The following is a 21,628-nucleotide window of genomic DNA, read 5'->3' as shown; positions in this document are numbered from 1 at the left end:
AATTTATGTTCAAAGGCTGTTCGTTCCTAATCGGAGTGGTTGGTGTATTACATAGTTCTAGAGATCGGATTTCTCTGAAAACTAACCAAACGAGTCCTCCCACCATATTATGATGTTGCCCAAGTTTTGGGCTCGATTCGAAATCAATAGGTGTAAGAAATTGGATAATTCAAGTTCAAAGGCAGTTCGTTCCTAATTGGAGTGGTTGGTGTTTTGGGTAGTTCTAGAGATCGGATTTCACTCAAACTTAACCAAATGACTCCTCCCACCATATTACGATGTTGCACAAGGTTTGGGCTCGATCCGAAATCAATAGGTGTAAGAAATTGGTCAATTCAGGTTCGAAGGCAGTTCGTTCCTAATTGGAGTGGTTGGTGTTTTGGTTAGTACTAGAGATCGAATTTCACTCAAACTTAAGCAAAAGACTCCTCCCACCATGTTATGATGTTGCCCAGGTTTTGGGCTCGGTCCGAAATCAATAGATGTAAGAAATTGGACAATTTATGTTCAAAGGCAGTTCGTTCCTAATCGGAGTGGTTGGTGTATTACAGAGTTCTAGAGATCGGATTTCTCTGAAAACTAACCAAATGACTCCTCCCACCATATTATGATGTTGCCCCAGTTTTGGGCTCGATCCGAAATCAATAGGTGCAATAAATTGGACAATTCAAGTTCAAAGGCAGTTCGATCCAAATTGGAGTGGTCGGTGTTTTGGGTAGTTCTGGAGATCGGATTTTACTCAAAACTTAACCAAATGACTCCTCCCACCATATTATGATGTTGCCCAAGTTTTGGGCTCCATCCGAAATCAATAGATGTAAGAAATTGGACAATTTATGTTCAAAGGCACTTCGTTCCTAATCGGAGTGGTTGGTGTATTCCATAGTTCTAGAGATCGGATTTCACTCAAAACTAACCAAACGACTCCTCCCACCATATTATGATGTTGCCCAAGTTTTGGGATCGATTCGAAATCAATAGGTGTAAGAAATTGGACAATTCAAGTTCAAAGGCAGTTCGTTCCTAATTGGAGTGGTTGGTGTTTTGGGTAGTTCTAGAGATCGGATTTTACTCAAAACTTAACCAAATGACTCCTCCCACCATATTATGACGTTGCCCAAGTTTTGGGCTCGATCCGAAATCAATAGATGTAAGAAATTGGACAATTTATGTTCAAAGGCAGTTCGTTCCTAATCGGAGTGGTTGGTGTATTCCATAGTTCTAGAGATCGGAATTCACTCAAAACTAACCAAATGACTCCTCCCACCATATTATGATGTTGCCCAAGTTTTGGGCTCGATCCAAAATCAATAGCCGTAAGAAATTGGACAATTCAAGTTCAATGGCCGTTCGTTCCTAATTGGGGTGGTTGGTGTTTTCGGTAGTTCTAGAGATCGGATTTTACGCAAACATAACCAAATGACTCCTCCCACCATATTATGATGTTGCCCAAGTTTTGGGCTCGATCCGAAATCAATAGGTTTAAGAAATTGGACAATTTATGTTCAAAGGCAGTTCGTTCCTAATTGGGTTGGTTGGTGTTTTCGGAAGTTCTAGAGATCGGATTTTACGCAAACTTAACCAAATGACTCCTCCCACCAGATTATGATGTTGCCCAAGTTTTGGGCTCCATCCGAAATCAATGGGTGTAAGAAATTGGACAATTCAGGTTCAAAGGCAGTTCGTTCCTAATTGGAGTGGTTGGTGTTTTGGTTAGTTCTAGAGATCGAATTTCCCTCAAACTTAACCAAACGACTCCTCCCACCATATTACGAAGTTGGCCCAGTTTTGGGCTCGATCCGAAAATAATAGGTGTGAGAAATTGGACAATTTATGTTCAAAGGCAGTTCGTTCCTATTCGGAGTGGTTGGTGTATTCCATACTTCTAGAGTTCGGATTTCACTCAAAACTAACCAAATGACTCCTCCCACCATATTATGATGTTGGCCAAGTTTTGGGCTCCATTCGAAATCAATCGGTGTAAGAAATTGGAAAATTCAGGTTGAAAGGCAGTTCGTTCCTAATTGGAGTGGTTGGTGTTTTGGGTAGTACTAGAGATCGGATTTCACTCAAACTGAACCAAATGACTCCTCCCACCATATTATGATGTTGGCCAAGTTTTGGGCTCGATCCGAAATCAATGGATGTAAGAAATTGGACAATTTATGTTCAAAGGCAATTCGTTCCTAATCGGAGTGGTTATTGTATTCCGTAGTTCTAGAGATCGGATTTCACTCAAAACTAACCAAATGACTCCTCCCACCATATTATGATGTTGCCCAAGTTTTGGGCTCGATACGAAATCAACAGGTGTAAGAAATTGGACAATTCAAGTTCAAAGGCAGTTCGTTCCTAATTGGAGTGGTTGGTGTATTGGGTAGTTCTAGGGATCGGATTTTACTCAATCTGAACCAAATGACTCCTCCCACCAAATTATGATGTTGGCCAAGTTTTGGGCTCGTTCCGAAATCAATAGATGTAAGAAATTGGACAATTTGTGTTCAAAGGCAGTTCATTCCTAATCGGAGTGGTTGGTGTATTCCGTAGTTTTAGAGATCGGATTTCACTCAAAACTAACCAAATGACTCATCAAACCATATTATGATGTTGCCCAAGTTTTGGGCTCGATCCGAAATCAATAGGTGTAAGAAATTGGAGAATTTATGTTCAAAGGCAGTTCGTTCCTAATCGGAGTGGTTGGTGTATTCCATACTTCTAGAGATCGGATTTCACTCAAAACTAACCAAACGACAACTCCCACCATATTATGATGTTGCCCAAGTTTTGGGCTCGATCCGAAATCAATAGGTGTAAGAAATTGGACAATTTATGTTCAAAGGCAGTTCGTTCCTAATCGAAGTGGTTGGTGTATTCCGTAGTTCTAGGGATCGGATTTCACTCAAACTTTACCAAATGACTCCTCCCACCATATTATGATGTTGCCCAAGTTTTGGGCTCGATCCGAAATCAATAGGTGTAAGAAATTGGACAATTCATGTTCAAAGGCAGTTCTTTCCTAATTTGGTTGGTTTGTGTATTGGGTAGTTTTAGAGATCGGATTTCCCTCAAACATAACCAAATGACACCTCCCACCGTATTATGATGTTGCCCGTCCTTTGGGCCCGATCCGAAATCAATAGGTGTAAGAAATTGGACAATTCAAGTTGAAAGGCAGTTCGTTTCTAATTGGAGTGGTTGGTGTTTTGGGCAGTTCTAGAGATCAGATTTCACTGAAACTTAACCAAATGACTTCTCCCACCATATTATGATGTCGCCCATGTTTTGGGCTCAATCCGAAATCATTGGGTGTAAGAAATTGGACAATTCAAGTTCAAAGGCAGTTCGTTTCTGATTGGTGTGGTTGGTGTTTTGGGTAGTTCTAGAGATCGGATTTCACTCAAACTTAACCAAATGACTCCTCCCACCATATTACGATGTTGCCCAAGTTTTTTGCTCGATCCGAAATCAATAGGGTTATGAAATTGGACAATTTATGTTCAAAGGCAGTTCGTTCCTAATCGGAGTGGTTGGTTTATTCCATAGTTCTAGATATCGGATTTCACTCAAAACTAACAAAAAGAGTCCTCCCACCATATTATTACGTTGCCCAAGTTTTGGGCACGATCCGAAATCAATAGGTGTAAGAAATTGGACAATTCAAGTTCAAAGGCAATTCGTTCCTAATTGGAGTGGTTGGTGTTTTGGGTAGTTCTAGAGATCGGATTTCACTCAAAACTAACCAAATGACTCCTCCCTCCATACTATGATATTGCCCAAGTTTTGGACTCGATCCGTAATCAATAGGGGAAAGAAATTGGACAATTCCAAATTGGAGTGGTTGGTGTTTTGGGTAGTTCTTGAGATCGGACTTCACTTAAACTTAACCAAATGACTCTTCCCACCATATTATGATGTTGCCGAAGTTTTGGGCTCGATCCGAAATCAATAGGTGTAAGAAATTGGACAATTAATCTTCTAAGGCAGTTCATTCCTAATCGGAGTGGTTGTGTATTCCATAGTTCTAGAGATCGGATTTCACTCAAAACTAACCAAATGACTCCTCCCTCCATACTATGTTGTTGCCCAAGTTTTGGGCTAGATCCGTAATCAATAGGGGTAAAAAATTGGACAATTTATGTTCAAAGGCAGTTCGTTCCTAATCGGAATGGTTGGTGTATTCCATAGTTCTAGACATTCGATTTCACTCAAACTAACCCAAATGACTCCATCCCCCATATTTTGATGTTGCCCAAGTTTTGCGCTCGATCCGAAATCAATTGGTGTAAGAAATTGGACAATTCAAGTTCAAAGGCAGTTCGTTCCTAATTGGAGTTGTTGGTGTTTTGGGTAGTTCTAGAGATCGGATTGCACTCAAACTTAGCCAAATGACTCCTCCCACCATATTATGATGTTGCCCAAGTTTTGGACTCGATCCGAAATCAATAGGTGTAAGAAATTGGACAATTTATGTTCAAAGGAAGTTCGTTCCTAATCGGAGTGGTCGGTGTATTCGAGAGTTCTGGAGATCGGATTTCTCTCAAAACTAACCAAATGACTCCTGCCTCCATACTATGATGTTGCCCAAGTTTTGGACTCAATCCGTAATCAATAGGGGTAAGAAATTGGACAATTTATATTCAAAGGCAGTTCGTTCCAAATTGGAGTGGTTGGTGTTTTGGGTAGTTCTAGAGATCGGACTTCACTCAAACTTAACCAAATGACTCCTCCCACCATATTTTGATGTTGCCCAAGTTTTGGGCTCGATCCGAAATCAATAGGTGTAAGAAATTGGACAATTAATCTTCTAAGGCAGTTCATTCCAAATCGGAGTGGTTGTGTATTCCATAGTTCTAGAGATCGGATTTCACTCAAAACTAACCAAATGACTCCTCCCTCCGTACTATGTCGTTGCTCAAGTTTTGGGCTAGATCCGTAATCAATAGGGGTAAAAAATTGGACAATTTATGTTCAAAGGCAGTTCGTTCCTAATCGGAATGGTTGGTGTATTCCATAGTTCTAGAGATTGGATTTCACTCAAACTAAACCAAATGACTCCTTCCACCATATTTTGATGTTGCCCAAGTTTTGCGCTCGATCCGAAATCAATTGGTGTAAGAAATTGGACAATTCAAGTTCAAAGGAAGTTCGTTCCTAATTGGAGTGGTTGGTGTTTTGGGTAGTTGTAGAGATCGGATTTCACTCAAACTTAACCAAATGACTCCTCCCACCATATTATGATGTTGCCAAGTTTTGGGCTCGATCCGAAATCAATAGGTGTAAGAAATTGGACAATTCAAGTTCAAAGGCAGTTCGTTCCAAATTGGAGTGGTTGGTGTTTTGGGTTGTTCTAGAGATCGGATTTCACTCAAACTTAACCAAATGACTCCTCCCACCATATTATGATGTTGCCCAAGTTTTGGGCTCGATCCGAAATCAATAGTTGTAAGAAATTGGACAAGTCAAGTTCAAAGGCAATTCGTTCCTAATTGGAGTTGTTGGTGTTTTGGGTAGTTCTAGAGATCGGATTTCACTCAAACTGAACCAAATGACTCCTCCCACCATATTATGCTGTTGCCCAAGTTTTGGGCTCGATCCGAAATCAGAAGGTGTAAGAAATTGGACAATTTATGTTCGTAGGCAATTCGTTCCTAATCGGAGTGGTTGGTGTATTCCATAGTTCTAGAGATCGGATTTCGCTCAAACATAACCAAATGGCTCCTCCCACCATATTTTGATGTTGCCCAAGTTTTGGGCTCGATCCGAAATCAATAGGTGTAAGAAATTCGACAAGTCAAGTTCAAATGCAGTTCGTTCCTAATTGGAGTGGTTGGGGTTTTCGGTAGTTCTAGAGATCGGATTTCTCTCAAAACTAACAAAATGACTCCTCCCACCGTATTACGATATTGGCCAAGTTTTGGCCTCTATCCGAAATCAATAGGTGTAAGAAACTGGACAATTCAAGTTCAAAGGCAGTTCGTTCCTAATTGGGGTGCGTTGGTGTATTGGGTTGTTCTAGAGATCGGATTTCACTCAAACTTAACCAAATGGCTCCTCCCACCATATTTTGATGTTGCCCAAGTTTTGGGCTCGATCCGAAATTAATAGGTGTAAGAAATTGGACAATTCAAGTTCAAATGCAGTTCGTTCCTAATTGGAGTGGTTGGGGTTTTCGGTAGTTCTAGAGATCGGATTTCACTCAAAACTAACCAAATGGCTCCTCCCACCATATTATGACGTTGCCCATGTTTTGGTCTCGATCCGAAATCAATAGGTGTAAGAAATTGAACAATTCAAGTTCAAAGGCAGTTCGTTCCTAGTTGGAGTGGTTTGTGTTTTGGGTAGTTCTAGTGATCGGATTTCAGTCAAACTTCACCAAATGACTCGTCCCACATTATTATGATGTTGCCCAAGTTTTGGGCTCGATCCGAAATCAATAGGGGAAAGAAATTGGACAATTTATGTTCAAAGCCAGTTCGTTCCAAATCGGAGTGGTTGGTGTATTCCATAGTTATAGGGATCGAATTTCACTCAAAACAAACCAAATGACTTCTCCCTCCATATTGTGATGTTGCCCAAGTTTTGGGCTCGATCCGAAGTCAATAGGTATAAGAAATTGGACAATTGAAGTTCAAAGGCAGTTCGTTCCTAATTGGGGGGGTTGGTGTATTGGGTAGTTCTAGAGATCGGATTTCACACAAGCTTAACCAAATGGCTCCTCCCACCATATTTTGATGTTGCCCAAGTTTTGGGCTCGATCCGAAATCAATAGGTGTAAGAAATTGGACAATTCAAGTTCAAATGCAGTTCGTTCCAAATTGGAGTGGTTGGGGTTTTCGGCAGTTCTAGAGATCGGATTTCACTCAAAACAAACCAAATGACTCCTCCCACCATATTATGGTGTTGCCCAAGTTTTGGGCTCGATCCGAAATCGATAGGTGTGAGAAATTGGACAATTCATGTTCGAAGGCAGTTCGTTCCTAATTGGAGTGGTTGGTGTTTTGGGTAGTTCTAGAGATCGGATTTCACTCAAACTTAACCAAATGACTCCCCCCACCACATTATGATGTTGCCCAAGTTTTGGGCTCGATCCGAAATCAATAGGTGTTAGAAATTGGACAATTCAAGTTCAAATGCAGTTCGTTCCTAATTGGAGTGGTTGGTGTTTAGGGTAGTTCTAGAGATCGGATTTGACTGATACTTAACCAAGTGACTCTTCCCACTATATTATGATGATGCCCAAGTTTTGGGGTCGATCCGAAATCAATAGGTGTAAGAAATTGGACAATTTATGTTCAAAGGCAGTTTGTTCCTAATCGGTGTGGTTGGTGTATTCCATAGTTCTAGAGATCGGCTTTCACTCAAACTTAACCAAATGACTCCTCCCACCACATTATGATGTTGCCCAAGTTTTGGGCTCGATCCGAAATCAATAGATGTAAGAAATTGGACAATTCAAGTTCAAAGGCAGTTCGTTCCTAATTGGAGTGGTTGGTGTTTTGGGTAGTTCTAGAGATCGGATTTCACTCAAACTTAACCAAATGACTCCCCCCACCACATTATGATGTTGCCCAAGCTTTGGGCTCGATCCGAAATCAATAGGTGTTAGAAATTGGACAATTCAAGTTCAAACGCAGTTCGTTCCTAATTGGAGTGGTTGGTGTTTAGGGTAGTTCTAGAGATCGGATTTCACTCAAAATTAACCAAATGAGTCCTCCCTCCATATTATGATGTTGCCCAACTTTTGGGCTCGATCCGAAATCAATAGGTGTAAGAAATTGGACAATTCAAGTTCAAAGGCAGTTCGTTCCTAATTGGAGTGGTTGGTGTTTTGGGTAGTTCTAGAGATCGGATTTCACTCAAAATTAACCAAATGAGTCCTCCCACCATATTATGATGTTGCCCAAGTTTGGGGCTCGATCCGAAATCAATAGGTGTAAGAAATTGGACAATTCAAGTTCAAAGGAAGTTCGTTCCTAATTGGAGTGTTGGTGTTTTGGGTACTTCTAGAGATCGGATTTCACTCATACTTAACCAAATGACTCCCCCCACCACATTATGAAGTTGCCAAAGTTTTGGGCTCGATCCGAAATCAATAGGTGTTAGAAATTGGACAATTCAAGTTCAAAGGCAGTTCGTTCCTAATTGGAGTGGTTGGTGTTTAGGGTAGTTCTAGAGATCGGATTTCACTCAAAACTAACCAAATGAGTCCTCCCACCATATTATGATGTTGCCCAACTTTTGGGCTCAATCCAAAATCAATAGGAGTAAGAAATTGGACAATTCAAGTTCAAAGGTAGTTCGTTCCTAATTGGAGTGGTTGGTGTTTTGGGTAGTTCTAGAGATCGGATTTCACTCAAACTTAACCAAACGACTCCTCCCACCATATTATGATGTTCCCCAAGTTTTGGGCTCGATCCGAAATCAATAGGTATAAGAAATTGGACAATTGAAGTTCTAAGGCAGTTCGTTCCTAATTGGGGGGGTTGGTGTATTGGGTAGTTCTAGAGATCGGATTTCACACAAGCTTAACCAAATGGCTCCTCCCACCATATTTTGATGTTGCCCAAGTTTTGGGCTCGATCCGAAATCAATAGGTGTAAGAAATTGGACAATTCAAGTTCAAATGCAGTTCGTTCCTAATTGGAGTGGTTGGGGTTTTCGATAGTTCTAGAGATCGGATTTCACTCAAAAGAAACCAAATGACTCCACCCACCATATTATGGTGTTGCCCAAGTTTTGGGCTCGATCCGAAATCGATAGGTGTAAGAAATTGGACAATTCATGTTCGAAGGCAGTTCGTTCCTAATTGGAGAAGTTGGTGTTTTGGGTAGTTCTAGGGATCGAATTTCACTTAAACTTAACCAAATGACTCCTCCCACCATCTTATGATGTTGACCAAGTTTTGGGCTCGATCCGAAACCATTAGGTGGAAGAAATTGGACAATTTATGTTCAAAGGCAGTTCGTTCCTGATCGGAGTGGTCGGTGTATTCCATAGTTCTAGAGATCGGATTTCACTTAAAACTATCCAAATGACTCCTCCCACCATATTGTGATGTTGCCCAAGTTTTGGGCTCGATCCGAAATCAATAGGTGTAAGAAATTGGACAATTCAAGTTCAAAGGCAGTTCGTTCCTAATTGGAGTGGTTGGTTTTTTGGGTAGTTCTTGGGATCGGATTTCACTCAAACGTAACCAAATGACTCCTCCCACCATATTATGATGTTCCCCAAGTTTTGGGCTCGATCCGAAATCAATAGGTATAAGAAATTGGACAATTCAAGTTCAAAGGAAGTCCGTTCCTAATTGGGTGCGTTGGTGTATTGGGTAGTTCTAGAGATCGGATTTCACTCAAACTTAACCAAATGGCTCCTCCCAACATATTTTGATGTTGCCCAAGTTTTGGGCTCAATCCGAAATCAATAGGTGTAAGAAATTCGACAATTCAAGTTCAAATGCAGTTCGTTCCTAATTGGAGTGGTTGGGGTTTTCGGTAGTTCTAGAGATCGGATTTCACTCAAAACTAACAAAATGACTCCTCCCACCATATTATGATGTTGGCCAATTTTGGGCTCTATTCGAAATCAATAGGTGTAAGAAACTGGACAATTCAAGTTCAAAGGCAGTTCGTTCCTAATTGGAATGGGTTGGTGTATTGGGTAGTTCTAGAGATCGGATTTCACTAAAACTTAACCAAATGGCTCCTCCAACCATATTTTGATGTTGCCCAAGTTTTGGGCACGATCCGAAATCAATTGGTGTAAGAAATTGGACAATTCAAGTTCAAAGGCAGTTCGTTCCTAATTGGAGTGGTTGGTGTTTTGGGTAGTTCTAGAGATCGGATTTCACTCAAAATTAACCAAATGAGTCCTCCCACCATATTATGATGTTGCCCAACTTTTGAGCTCGATCCGAAATCAATAGGTGTAAGAAATTGGACAATTCAAGTTCAAAGGAAGTTCGTTCCTAATTGGAGTGTTGGTGTTTTGGGTAGTTCTAGAGATTGGATTTCACTCAAACTTAACCAAATGACTCCCCCCACCACATTATGAAGTTGCCAAAGTTTTGGGCTCGATCCGAAATCAATAGGTGTTAGAAATTGGACAATTCAAGTTCAAAGGCAGTTCGTTCCTAATTGGAGTGGTTGGTGTTTAGGGTAGTTCTAGAGATCGGATTTCACTCAAAACTAACAAAATGAATCCTCCCACCATATTATGATGTTGCCCAACTTTTGGGCTCAATCCAAAATCAATAGGAGTAAGAAATTGTACAATTCAAGTTCAAAGGAAGTTCGTTCCTAATTGGAGTGGTTGGTGTTTTGGGTACTTCTAGAGATCGGATTTGACTCAAACTTAACCGAATGACTCTTCCCACCATATTATGATGTTTCCCAAGTTTTGGGGTCGATCCGAAATCAATAGGCGTAAGAAATTGGACAATTTATGTTCAAAGGCAGTTTGTTACTAATCGGTGTGGTTGGTGTATTCCATTGTTCTAGAGATCGGATTTGACTCAAACCTAACCAAATGACTCCTCCCACCGTATTATGATGTTGCCCAAGTTTTGGGCTCGATCCGAAATCAATAGGTGTAAGAAACTGGACAATTCAAGTTGAAAGGCAGTTCGTTCCTAATTGGAGTGGTTGGCGTTTTGGGTAGTTCTAGAGATCGGATTTCTCTCACACTTAACCAAATGACTACTCCCACCATATTATGATGTTGCCCAAGTTTTGGGCTCGATCCGAAATCAATAGGTGTAAGAAATTGGACAATTCAAGTTCAAAGGCAGTTCGTTCCTAATCGGAGTGGTTGGTGTATTCCATTGTTCTAGAGATCGGATTTCACTCAAAACTGACCAAATGACTCCTCCCACCATATTATGTTGTTGCCAAAGTTTTGGGCTCGATCCGAAATCAATAGGTGTAAGAAATTGGACAATTCATGCTCAAAGGCAGTTCGTTCCTAATCGGAGTGGTTGGTGTATTCCATAGTTCTAGAGATCGGATTTCACTCAAAACTAACCAAATGAATCCACCCACCATATTATGATGTTGCCCAAGTTTTGGGCTCGATCCGAAATCAATAGGTGTAAGAAATTGGACAATTCATACTCAAAGGCAGTTCGTTCCTAATTGGAGTGGCTGGTGTTTTGGGTAGTTTTAGAGATCGGCTTTCACTCAAACTTAACTAAATGACTCCTCCCTCGGTATTATGATGTTGGCCAAGTTTTGGGCTCGATCTGAAGTCAATAGGTGTAAGAAATTGGACAATTCAAGTTCAAAGGCAGTTCGTTCCTTATCGGAGTGGTTGGTATATTCCATAGTTCTAGAGATCGGATTTCACTCAAAACTAACCAATTGACTCCTCCCACCATATTATGATGTTGCCCAAGTTTTGGGGTCGATACGAAATCCATAGGTGTAAGAAATTGGGCAATTCAAGTTCAATGGCAGTTCGTTCCTAATTGGAGTGGGTGGTGTTTTGGGTAGTTCTAGAGATCGGATTTCACTCAAACTTAACCAAATGACTCCTCCCACGATATTATGATGTGGCCCAAGTTTTGGGCTCGATCCGAAATCAATAGATTTAAGAAATTGGACAATTTATGTTTTATGGCAGTTCATTCCTAATCGGAGTGGTTGGTGTATTCCATTGTTCTTGAGATCGGATTTCACTCAAAACTAACCAAATGACTCCTCCCACCATATTATGTTGTTGCCCAAGTTTTGGGCTCGATCCGAAATCAATAGGTATAAGAAATTGGACAATTCATGTTCAAAGGCAGTTCGTTCCTAATCGGAGTGGTTGGTGTATTCCATAGTTCTAGAGATCGGATTTCACTCAAAACTAACCAAATGACTCCACCCACCATATTATGATGTTGCCCAAGTTTTGGGCTCGATCCGAAATCAATAGGTGTAAGAAATTGGACAATTCAAGTTCAAAGGGAGTTCGTTCCTAATTGGAGTGGTTGGTGTTTTGGGTAGTTTTAGAGATCGGCTTTCACTCAAACTTAACCAAATGACTCCTCCCTCCGTATTATGATGTTGCCCAAGTTTTGGGCTCGATCCGAAGTCAATAGGTGTAAGAAATTGGACAATTCAAGTTCAAAGGCAGTTCGTTCCTTATCGGAGTGGTTGGTATATTCCATAGTTCTAGAGATCGGATTTCACTCAGAACTAACCAAATTACTCCACCCACCATATTATGATGTTGCCCAAGTTTTGGGCTCGATCCGAAATCAATAGGTGTAAGAAATTGGACAATTTATCTTCTAAGGCAGTTCGTTCATAATCGGAGTGGTTGGAGATCGGATTTCACTCAAAACTAACCAAGTGACTTCTCCCACCATATTATGATGAAGCCCAAGTTTTGGGCTCGATCAGAAATCAATAGGTGTAAGACATTGGACAATTCAAGTTCATAGGCAGTTCGTTCCCAATTGGAGTGGTTGGTGTTTTGGGTAGTTCTAGAGGTTGGATTTCACTCAAACTTAACCAAATGACTCCTCCTACCATATTATGTTGTTGCCCAAGTTTTAGGCTCGATCCGAAATCAATAGGTGTAAGAAATTGGACAATTTATGTTCAAAGGCAGTTCGTTCCTAATCGGAGTGGTTGGTGTATTCCGTAGTTCTGGAGATTGAATTTCACTCAAAACTAAACAAATGACTCCTCCCACCATATTATGATGTTGCCCAAGTTTTGGGCTCGATCCGAAATCAATAGGTGTAAGAAATTGGACAATTAAGGTTCAGAGGCAGTTCGTTCCTAATTGGCATGGTTGGTGTTTTGGGTAGTTCTAGAGATCGGATTTTAATCAAACTTAACCAAATGACTCCTCCCACCATATTATGATGTTGCCCAAGTTTTGGGCTCGATCCGAAATCAATAGGTATAAGAAATTGGACAATTCAAGTTCAAAGGCTGTTCGTTCCTAATTGGAGTCGTTTGTGTTTTGGTTTGTTCTAGAGACCGAATTTCACTCAAACATAACCAAATGACTCCTCCCACCATATTATGATGTTGCCCAAGTTTTGGGCTCGATCCGAAATCAATAGGTGTAAGAAATTGTGCAATTTATGTTCCTAGGCAGTTCGTTCCTAATCAGAGTGGTTGGTGTATTCCATAGTTCTAGAGATCGGATATCACTCAACACTAACCAACGGACTCCTCCCACCATATTATGATGGTGCCCAAGTTTTGGGCTCGATCCGAAATCATTACGTGTAAGAAATTGGACAATTCATGTTCAAAGGCAGTTCGTTCCAAATTGGAGTGGTTGGTGTTGTGGGTAGTTCTACGGATCGGATTTCACTCAAACTTAACCAAATAACTCCTCCCAAAATATTATGATGTTGCCCAAGTTTTAGGCTCGATCTGAAATCAATAGGTGTAGGAAATTGGACAATTCAAGTTGAAAGGCAGTTCGTTCCTAATTGGAGTGGTTGGTGTTTTGGGTAGTTCTAGAGATCGGATTTCACTCAAACATAACGAAATGACTCCTCCCACCATATTATGTTGTTGCCCAAGTTTTGGGCTCGATCCGAAATCAATAGGTGTAAGAAATTGGACAATTTATGTTCACAGGCAGTTCGTTCGTAATCCGAGTGGTTGGTGTATTCCATAGTTCAAGAGATCGGATTTCACTCAAAACTAACCAAATGACTCCTCCCACCATATTATGATGTTGCCCCAGTTCTGGGCTCGATCCGAAATAAATAGGTGTATGAAATTGGACAATTCGAGTTAAAAGGCAGTTCGTTCCTAACTGTAGTGGTTGGTGTTTTGGGTTGTTCTAGAGATCGGATTTCACTCAAACTTAACCAAATGACTCCTCCCATCATATTATGATGTTGCCCAAGTTTTGTGCTCGATCAAAATTCAATAGGTGTAAGAAATTAGACAATTCAAGTTCAAAGCCAGTTCGTTCTTAATTGGAGTGGTTGGTGTTTTGGGTAGTTCTAGAGATCGGATTTCACTCAAACTTAACCAAATGACTCCTCCCACCATATTATGATCCTTCCCAAGTTTTGGGCTCGATCCGAAATCAATAGGTGTAAGAAATTGGACAGTTTATGTTAAAAGGCAACTCATTCCTAATCCGAGTGGTTGGTATATTCCATAGTTCTAGAGATCGGATTTCACTCTAAACAAACCAAATGACTCCTCCCACCATATTATGATGTTGCCCAAGTTTTGGGCTCGATACGAAATCAATAGGTGTAAGAAATTGGACAATTTATGTTTTATGGCAGTTCTTCCTAATCGGAGTGGTTGGTGTATTCCATTGTTCTAGAGACCGGATTTCACTCAAAACTAACCAAATGACTCGTCCCACCATATTATGATGTTGCCCAAGTTTTGTGCTCGATCAAAATTCAATAGGTGTAAGAAATTAGACAATTCAAGTTCAAAGCCAGTTCGTTCTTAATTGGAGTGGTTGGTGTTTTGGGTAGTTCTAGAGATCGGATTTCACTCAAACTTAACCAAATGACTCCTCCCACCATATTATGATCCTTCCCAAGTTTTGGGCTCGATCCGAAATCAATAGGTGTAAGAAATTGGACAGTTTATGTTAAAAGGCAACTCATTCCTAATCCGAGTGGTTGGTATATTCCATAGTTCTAGAGATCGGATTTCACTCTAAACTAACCAAATGACTCCTCCCACCATATTATGATGTTGCCCAAGTTTTGGGCTCGATCCGAAATCAATAGGTGTAGGAAATTGGACAATTCAAGTTCAAAGGCAGTTCGTTCAAAATTGTAGTACTTGGTGTTTTGTCTAGTTCTAGGGATCGGATTTCACTCAAACTTAACCAAATGACACCTCCCACCATATTATGTTGTTGCCCAAGTTTTGGGCTTGATCCAAAATCAATAGGTGTAATAAATTGGACAATTCAAGTTCAATGGTAGTTCGTTCCTAATTGGAGTGGTTGGTGTTTTGGATAGTTCTAGATATCGGATTTCACTCAAACTTAACCAAATGACTACTCCCACCATATTATGATGTTGCCCAAGTTTTGGGCCTAATCCGAAATCAATAAGTGTAAGAAATTGGACAATTTATGTTCTAAGGCAGTTCGTTCCTCATCGGAGTGGTTGGGGTATTCCATTGTTCTGGAGATCGGATTTCACTCAAAACTAACCAAATGACTCCTCCCAACATATTATGATGTTGCCCAAGTTTTGGGCTCGATCCGAAATCAATAGGTCTAAGAAATTGGACAATTCAAGTTCAAAGGAAGTTCGTTCCTGATTGGAGTGGTTGGTGGTTTGGGTAGTTCGGGAGGTTGGATTTCACTCAAACTTAAGCAAATGACTCCTCCCACCATATTAAGATGTTGCCCAAATCTTGGGCTCGATCCGAAATCAATAGGTGTAAGAAATTGGACAATTCAAGATCAAAGGCAGTTCGTTCCAAGTTGGATTGGTTGGTGTATTGGGTAGTTCTAGTGATCGGATTTCACTCAAACTTAACCAAATGACTCCTCCCACCATATTATGATGTTGCCCAAGTTTAGGGATCGATCCGAAATCAATTGGTGTAAGAAACTGGATAATTCTAGTACAAAGGCAGTTCGTTCCTAATTGGAGAGGTTGGTGTTTTCGGTAGTTCTGAAGCTTGGATTTCACTCAAACTTATCCAAATGACTCCTCCCACCATATTATGAAGTTGCCCAAGTATTGGGCTCGATCCGAAGTCAATAGGTGTAAGAAATTGGAGAATTCAAGTTGTGAGGCAGTTCGTTCCTAATTGGAGTGGTTGGTGTTTTGGGTAGTTCTAGAGATCGGATTTCACTCAAACTTAACCAAATGACTCCTCCCACCATATTATGATGTTGCCCAAGTTTTGGGCTCGATCCGAAATCAAAAGGTGTAAGAAATTGGACAATTTATGTTCAAACTCAATTCGTTCCAAATCGGAGTGGTTCGTGTATTCCATAGTTCTAGAGATCGGATTTCACTCAAAACTAACAAAATGACTCCTCCCATCATATTATGATGTTGCCCAAGTTTTTGGCTCGATCAGAAATCAGTAGGTTTAAGAAATTGGACAATTCAAGTTCAAAGGCAGTTCGTTCCTAATTGGACTAGTTGGTGTTTTGGGCTCGTTCCGAAATCAATAGTTGAAAGAAATTGAACAATTCATGTTCAAAGGCAGTTCATTCCTAATTGCATTGGTTGGTGTATTGGGTAGTTCTAGTGATCGGATTTCACTCAAACTTTACCAAATGACTCCACCCACCATATTATGAGGTTCCCCAAGTTTTGGGCTCGATCCGAAATCAATAGGTTTAGGAAATTGGACAATTAAGTTCAAAGGCAGGTCGTTCCTAATCGGAGTGGTTGGTGTATTCCATAGTTCCAGATATCGGATTTCACTCAAAACCAACCAAACGACTCCTCCCACCATATTATGATGTTGCCCATGTTTTGGGCTCGATCCGAAATCAATAGGTGTAAGAAATTGGACAATTTATGTTCAAACGCAGTTCGTTCCTAATCGGAGTGGTTGGTGAATTCCATAGTTCTAGAGATCGGATTTCACTCAAAACAAACCACATGACTCCTCCCACCATATTATGATGTTGCCCAAGTTTTGGGCTTGATCCGAAATCAATTGGTGTAAGAAATTGGACAATCCAAGTTCAAAGGTAGTTCGTTCCTAATTGGAGTGGTTGGTGTTTTTGGTAGTTCAAGAGATCGGATTTCACTCAAACTTAACCAAATGACTCCTCCCACCGTATTATGATGTTGCCCAAGTTTTGGGCTCGATCTGAAATCAATAGGTGTAAGAAATCGGACAATTTATGTTCAAAGGCATTTCGTTCCTAATCGGAGTGGTTGGTGTATTCCATAGTTCTGGAGATTGGATTTCACTCAAAACTAACCGAATGACTCCTCCCACCATATTATGATGTTGCCCAGGTTTTTGGCTCGATCCGAAATCTATAGGTGTAAGAAATTGGACAATTTATGTTCAAAGGTAGTTCTTTCCAAATCGGAGTGGTTGGTGTATTCCTTAGTTATAGAGATCGGATTTCACTCAAAACTAACCAAATCACTCTTCCCACCATGTTGTGACGTTGCCCAAGTTATGGGCTCGATCCGAAATCAATAGGTGTAAGAAATTGGACAATTCAAGTTCAAAGGAAGTTCGTTCCTAATTGGAGTGGTTGGTGTTTTGTCTTGTTCTAGGGATCGGATTTCACTCAAACTTAACCAAATGACTCCTCCCACCATATTATGGTGTTGCCCAAGTTTTGGGCTCGATCCGAAATCAATAGGTGTAAGAAAATGGACAATTCAAGTTCAAAGGCAGTTCGTTCCTAATTGGAGTGGTTGGTGTTTTGGATTGTTCTAGAGATCGGATTTCACTCAAACTTAACCAAATGACTCCTCCCACAATATTATGATGTTGCCCAAGTTTTGGGCTCGATCCGAAATCAATAAGTGTAAGAAATTGGACAATTTATGTTCAAAGGCAGTTCGTTCCTAATTGGAGTGGTTAGTGTTTTGGCTAGTTCTAGACATCGGATTTCACTCAAACTTAACCAAATTACTCCTCCCACCATATTATGATGTTGCCCAAGTTTTGGGCTCGATCCGAAATCGATAGGTGTAAGAAATTGGACAATTCAAGTTCAAAGGCAGTTCGTTCCTAATTGGAGTGGTCGGTGTTTTGGATAGTTCTAGAGATTGGATTTCACTCAAACTAAACCAAATGACTCCTCCCACCATAATATGATGTTACCCAAGTTTTGGGCTCGATCCGAAATCAATAAGTGCAAGAAATTGGAAAATTTATGTTCAAAGGCAGTTCGTTCCTAATCGGAGAGGTTGGGGTATTCCATAGTTCAAGAGATCGGATCTCACTCAAAACTAACCAAATGACTCCTCCCACCATATTATGATGTTGCCCAAGTTTTGGGCTCGATCTGAAATCAATAGGTCTAAGAAATTGGACAATTCAAGTTCAAAGGCAGTTCGTTCCTGATTGGAGTGGTTAGTGTTTTGGGTTGTTCTAGAGGTTGGATTTCACTCAAACTTAAGCAAATGACTCCTCCCACCATATTATGATGTTGCCCAAGTTTTGGGATCGATCCGAAATCAATAAGTGTAAGAAATTGGACAATTTATGTTCAAAGGCAGTTCGTTCCTAATTGGAGTGGTTGGTGTATTCGTTAGTTCTAGAGATTTGGTTTCACTCAAAACTAACCAAATGACTCCACCCACCATATTATGATGTTGCCCAAGTTTTGGGCTCGATCCGAAATCAATTGGTGTAAGAAATTGGACAATTCAAGTTCAATGGCAGTTCGTTCCTAATTGGAGTGGTTGGTGTTTTGGGTTGTTCTAGAGATCGGATTTCACTCAAACTTAACCAAATGGCTCCTCCCACCATATTTTGATGTTGCCCAAGTTTTGGGCTCGATCTGAAATCAATACGTGTAATAAATTGGACAATTCAAGTTCAAAGGCGGTTCGTTTCAAATTGGGGTGGTTGGTGTTCTGGGTAGTTCTAGAGATCGGATTTCACTAAAAATTAACCAAATGACTCCTCCCACCATGTTATGATGTTGCCCAAGTTTTGGGCTCTACCCGCAATCAATAGGTGTAAGAAACTGGACAATTCAAGTTCAATGGCAGTTCGTTCCAAATTTGGGTGGTTGGTGTATTGGGTAGTTCTAGAGATCGGATTGCACTCAAAATTAACCAAATGACTCCTCCCACCATATTATGATGTTGCCCAAGTTTTGGGCTCTATCCGAAATCAATAGGTGTAAGAAATTGGACATTTCAATTTCGAAGGCAGTTCGTTCCTAATTGGAGTGGTTGGTGTTTTGGGTAGTTCTAGAGAACGGATTTCACTCAACCTTAACCAAATGACTCCTCCCACCATATTATGATGTTGCCCAAATTTTGGGCTCGATCCGAAATCAATAGGTCTAAGAAATTGAACAATTCAAGTTCAAAGGCAGTTCGTTCCGGATTGGAGTGGTTGGTGTTTTGGGTAGTTCTAGAGGTTGGATTTCACTCAAACTTAAGCAAGTGACTCCTCCCACCATATTAAGATGTTAACCAAATTTTGGGCTCGATCCGAATTCAATAGGTGTAAGAAATTGGACAATTCAAGTTCAAACGAAGTTCATTCCTAATTGGAATGGTTGGTGTTTTGGGTAGTTCTAGAGATCGGATTTCACTCAAACTTAACCAAATGACTCCTCCCACCATATTATGATGTTGCCCAAGTTTTGGGTTCGATCCGAAATCAATAGGTGTAAGAAATTGGTCAACTCAAGTTCAAAGGCAGTTCGTTCCTAATTGGAGTTGTTGGTGTTTTGGGTAGTTCCAGAGATCGGATTTCACTCAAAATGAACCAAATGTCTCCTCCCACCATATTATGATGTTGCCCAAGTTTTGGGCTCGAACCGAAGTCAATAGGTGTAAGAAATTGGACAATTCAAGTTCAAAGGAAGTTCGTTCCTAATTGGAGTGGTTGGTGTTTTGGGTAGTTCTATAGATCGGATTTCACTGAAACTTAACCAAATGACTCCTCCCACCATATTATGATGTTGTCCAAGTTTTGGGCTCGATTCGAAATCAATAGATTTAAGAAACTGGACGATTTATGTTCGAAGGCAGTTCGTTCCCAGTCGGGGTGGTTGGTGTATTCCATAGTTCTAGAGATCGGATTTCACTCAAACTTAACCAAATGACTCCTCCCACCATATTATGATGTTGCCCAAGTTTTGGGCTCGATCCGAAATCACTGGGTGTAAGAAATTGGACAATTCAATTTCGAAGGCAGTTCGTTCCTAATTGGAGTGGTTGGTGTTTTGGGTAGTTCTAGAGATCGGATTTCACTCAAACTGAACCAAATGACTCCTCCCACCATATTATGTTGTTACCCATGTTTTGGGCTCGATCCGAAATTAATAGGTTTAAGAAATTCGACAATTTATGTTCAAAGGCAGTTCGTTCCTAATCGGAGTGGTTGTGTATTCCGTAGTTCTAGAGATCGGATTTCACTCAAAACTAACGAAATGACACCTCCCACCATATTATGATGCTGCGCATGTTTTGGGCTCGATCCGAAATCAATAGGTGCAAGAAATTGGACAATTCAAGTTCAACAGCAGTTCGTTCCTAATTGGGATGGTTGGTGTATCGGGTGGTTCTAGAGATTGGATTTCACTCAAAATTAACCGCATGACTCCTCCCACCATATTATGATGTTGCCCACGTTTTGGGGTCGATCCAAAATCAATTGGTTTAAAAAATTGGACAATTCAAGTTCAAAGGCAGTTCGTTCCTAATTGGAGTGGTTGGTCTATTCCATAGTTCTAGAGATCGGATTTCACTCAAAATTAACCAAATTACTCCTCCCACCATATTATGATGTTGCCCAAGTTTTGGGCTCGATCCGAAATGAATTGGTGTAAGAAATTGGACAATTCAAAATCAAAGGCAGTTCGTTCCAAATTGGATTGGTTGGTGTATTGGGTAGTTCTAGAGATCGGATTTCACTCAAACTTAACCAAACGACTCCTCCCACCATATTATCATGTTGCCCATGTTTTGGGCTCGATCCGAAATCAATAGGTGTAAGAAATTGAACAATTCATGTTCAAAGGCAGTTCGTTCCTAACTGGGTGGGTTGGTGTATTGGCTAGTTCTAGAGATCGGATTTCACTCAAACTTAACCGCATGATTCCTCCCACCATATTATGATGTTGCCCAGGTTTTGGGGTCGAACCAAAATCAGTAGGTTTAAAAAATTGCACAATTCAAGTTCAAAGGCAGTTCGTTCCTAATTGGAGTGGTTGGTCTATTCCATAGTTCTAGAGATCGGATTTTACTCAAAATTCACCAAATCACTCCTCCCACCATATTATGATGTTGCCCAAGTTTTGGGTAGTTCTAGAGATAAGATTTCACTCAAACGTAACCAAATGACTCCTCCTACCACATTATGATGTTGCCCAAGTTTTGGGTTCGATCCGAAATCAATAGGTGTAAGAAATTGGACAATTCAAGTTCAAAGGCTGTTTGTTCCTAATTGGAGTGGTTGGCGTTTTGGGTGGTTCTAGAGATCGGATTTCACTCAACTCAACCAAATGACTCCTCCCACCATATTATGACGTTGCCCAAGTTTTGGGCTCGATCCGAAATCAATAGGTGTAAGAAATTGGACAATTCAAGTTCAAAGGCAGCTCGTTCCTAATTGGAGGGTTTGGTGTTTTGGGTAATTCTAGAGATCGGATTTAACTCAAACTTAACCAAATGACACCTCCCACCATATTTTGATGTTGCCCAAGTTTTGGGCTCCATCCGAAATCAATAGGTGTAAGAAATTGGACAATTCTAGTTCAAAGGCAGTTCGTTCCTAATTGGAGTGGTTGGTGTTTTTGGTGGTTCTAGAGATCGGATTTCACTCAACTCCACCAAATGGCTCCTCCCACCATATTATGACGTTGCCCAAGTTTTGGGCTCGATCCGAAATCAATAGGTGTAAGAAATTGGACAATTCAAGTTCAAAGGCAGCTCGTTCCTAATTGGAGGGGTTGGTGTTTCGGGTAGTTCTAGAGATCGGATTTCAGTCAAACTTAACCAAAATGA

Source organism: Prunus avium, chromosome 5 (genome assembly GCF_965620075.1).
Source record: "Prunus avium chromosome 5, drPruAviu1.hap1.1, whole genome shotgun sequence".
NCBI lineage: Eukaryota > Viridiplantae > Streptophyta > Magnoliopsida > Rosales > Rosaceae > Prunus > Prunus avium.
This window is presented reverse-complemented; position numbering follows the sequence as displayed.